Source organism: Phaeoacremonium minimum, assembly GCF_000392275.1.
Source record: "Phaeoacremonium minimum UCRPA7 unplaced genomic scaffold PA7_03_scaffold_610, whole genome shotgun sequence".
NCBI classification, from domain to species: Eukaryota; Fungi; Ascomycota; class Sordariomycetes; order Togniniales; family Togniniaceae; genus Phaeoacremonium; species Phaeoacremonium minimum.
In genome coordinates, this window is record NW_006921512.1 from 5,019 (window position 1) to 8,623 (window position 3,605).

Sequence of the window (3,605 nt, forward strand, 5' to 3'; positions counted from 1 at the left end):
ATAGCTGGTATATTCTTCTCTAATCTTTGATCAGTTTGTTAAGTAACGATACTCCTATTCTAAAGGGTGATTTTAGCCTTTTAGTTTGACGGTAGTTTCTTAGTAGGTTGTATTTCCTTGTCAATTGTATCATTAGATATTGTCAGATATTTTATATTAATATATATATTTAACGGATTATCTTTTTTGATCATCTATTATAAGATAGTAACGTTAGATAGGGACATATATTAGGTAAGTTAGGAATATATAATGTTTCTTATCTTTCCTTCCTTTCTCTACTACTCTGTTAGTACTTTAGGAATATTTAGGATATTTTTAACATTTATAAGCCTTCTAGAAAAGAATAATTATATATCACTATTATAGTGATAGACTCTATAAAGTCGATCATCATAATATTCATTATAATTGTTCATTCACTCTCTTGGTTTTCTATAGTAAAAGTATTTTACTTTACTTATCGGGCGCCATTATTGGCTATATCTACCTCGCCTATATTAGGCTCCTTTATAAAAGGAATCATATACTTATTAAGACGGATTAATTTGTCTAGACAGTATATAGTAGGTAGGTACAGTAGTATAAGGATATAGTAAAGGATAATAAGCTACTTTATGATAGTTTGAAGCTATACTAATCACTTACCTACCACCCTTTATATTGATTACTTTAGTCTTTAAAGCTTTGATTTTCTAACGTTGGATTTTCAATATAGCCATTATATTGGCTAATTCGAAAGTTATAGTAGTTCTTATAGACGGTAGTATTTATACTTATAATTAAGCCTTAGCAAAGTATAGAACTTATAACTATAGATGATCACTATACTATTCACTCGAAAGGGCTCTTAAAGTGTCAATTATAGCGGAAGGATAACTAGAAAAAGTGATAGCTATATAAGACTATAGGTATAGTAAAATATACTTTCTTAAAGCAGCTACCATCCTTCTAATATCATCCTCTAGGATTTTCCAAAGTATCTGACAGATCTGATCATACAATATATCTTATACTTTATTAAGGGAGATATTTAGCTTATTCTAAATTCTCAACTGATAGTTGAAAGGAAGAATCATAAAGAATTAGTATATATATTACTTATCTGTTTTTAAGATATTATTATAGGTAAGCAGATTTTCGAATTTAAAGATACTATTGTTTAAGCTACTTAGATTATTAAGCAAGAGTTTTTAAAGAAAGATGATTAGGTTTATAGTATAATTATATATTATCTCCTTATCAAAGGCTTAGAAACATTTATATAGTTTTTCTTTTATATAAGTAAAGCGATTCTTAGCCTTCTTTCTTATAGTTAATTCGACGATTTATTTTATAATTAATTTTGCTTTCTTAATATAGTATAAATACATTTATTAGACTTGTCAGTCTTTAGAGGGCTTATAGTCTTCAGCCATATTTTCCTAGTAGCGAAGGAATTTGATAATATTCTAACTATTAAACTAAAAAGCTTCTATAGTATTAGGCTTAGATATTTGACAGAATTTTAAACTATACTTTCCCTTAGTATTATAATCAAACCTATCGTCATCCTAAAAACCTATAGTAAAGTCTGATACTGATGATATATTGTCTAGAGGGTCCGATAGTTAGGAGCCTTTGAATAGTGTCAGTACTACCAATATAGATGATAATATAAAAGGCTTAGAATCTAATCTAGATTGATTCTATTAATGCCTTATAAAGGTAATCGATAAAGAGTTTTGATGATCAGACAAATAAGACTGATTCCTATTCGATTTATTGAATAAGGCTTATAAATTCGAAGATATATTGTTAGATTTAAACTACCTTCTTTTCTTTAATAATAATATATTATATATATATATTTTATCGCTTATTGTTGAAAATTGGTTTAATCTTTAGCTTTTCTGATATTCTTAATACTAATCAAAAATATTATCAATTCTTATCTTACTTTTTCTTCTTTAATCAATAGAATTCTTTTTATCTTTTTGTTAGATAGAATGCTTATTGAGGGCTAGCGTTAGTACCATCCTTAACAAAACATTCTTTAAATTATTTTTACTTACGTTAGTAAGTCTAGGCCCTACTAGTCGTCAAGATATATAGTAGTAGCTATAGCTTATTTATTTATATAGTAAAGCTTTATCTACCAAAGTAGTAAGATATTATAGTAGTTTTGCTTGATATTTTAGTATACTATCTTAACATCATCTTAAGTCTAATAAAGTCTTTAAAGTCTTTAAAGTTTAATAAAGTCTTTTAAAATTTATTAAAGTTTAGATTATAATTATTATAATCATTGTTTCTTATTTTATTATAGTTAGTCTTATGATTAAACTTTAAAGTACTAACGGTAAGGATGATAGCTACTATTATTATTCAATTATTATCGATAACTAGCAAAGAATATTATCTATTTTCTAAAAAATGATGACAAAATAAGTTTACTTACTTTTCGCTTAAATATCCTTAGGCAATTCTCTAGTAAAAGTAGTCAATCGCTTTATTCTATAATCAGTAAAAGCTGGCGGTTAGGATAGTCTTAAGATAATCTTTATTAAAGTCTCTATAGTCTTTTCCTTATATAAATCGTTAAAGTTTGACTTTAACATTTTCTCTTATATTGGCAAATGCTATTAGATTATCTAATATATTCAATTTGTTAGCAAAGCTTCTTTTTCAAAGTTTTAACAAATTGAAATTAATGGTTCTAAGGCTTTAGATGACAGTTTTATCAAGATTCTATAACTTTTTGCTTAATATCCTCTTAAGCAGAATTATATATATAAAGGTCAAAATCAAAAGATTATATATATAAGCCATTTCGGTTTTCCAAATTCTAAACTATTTCTATCGGTAAGAATAAAGCTTAATTAGTCTTCAAAAGGTATCAATTCTTAAGAAATCTTATTATAGTTGAGTCGATAAAGTGAAATGACAGTATATATAGGTTATAGAAATATGTCTAGCTACCTTCTAGCTATTTTTCCAAAAAATATAAATATTTATTAAAATCAAAGTTTTAATAACTAATCAAAGTTTAATTAATCCTTAGATTACTTTAAAAGTTTAATCTTTTATTATAGTTTATCTTAATAATAGTTATATTTTTAGCTTAATAAAAGTATATTTTCAAGTTTTTCGACTATATTCTAAAGTCGACTCTAAATATTAGACTTTTTTGTTTTTTAAGTCTTTTAAATAATTCGACTTTAATTAGTAGCTAATTGTCTTTATTTTATTTATTTTCTTTTCTAATCGATCTTTAGAAAGTTATAATTCTATATATATAAATATCATATTTAAAGTACTTATATAGTTGTTAGATATAAGTTATCATTTTTCCGAATATATAGAATCGCTATTCTTATCGATTATCAAGTCTTAACGTCGTTAGCTATATCTTTAAAGATTATCGTTCGTAAGATATCGATAGATACTTACAACAATATTGCTTACACTATAGTCGCCAATAAAACAAGGCAGTAGTACCTACTACTAACCAACATCCTCTCAAGATATCATATAATACTTATACAAACAAAGCCTCTAGAATATGAAGAATATAATGGAATAGAAGGGGTAGTCATTCTTATATTCTGTGTAGTAATAGCTAA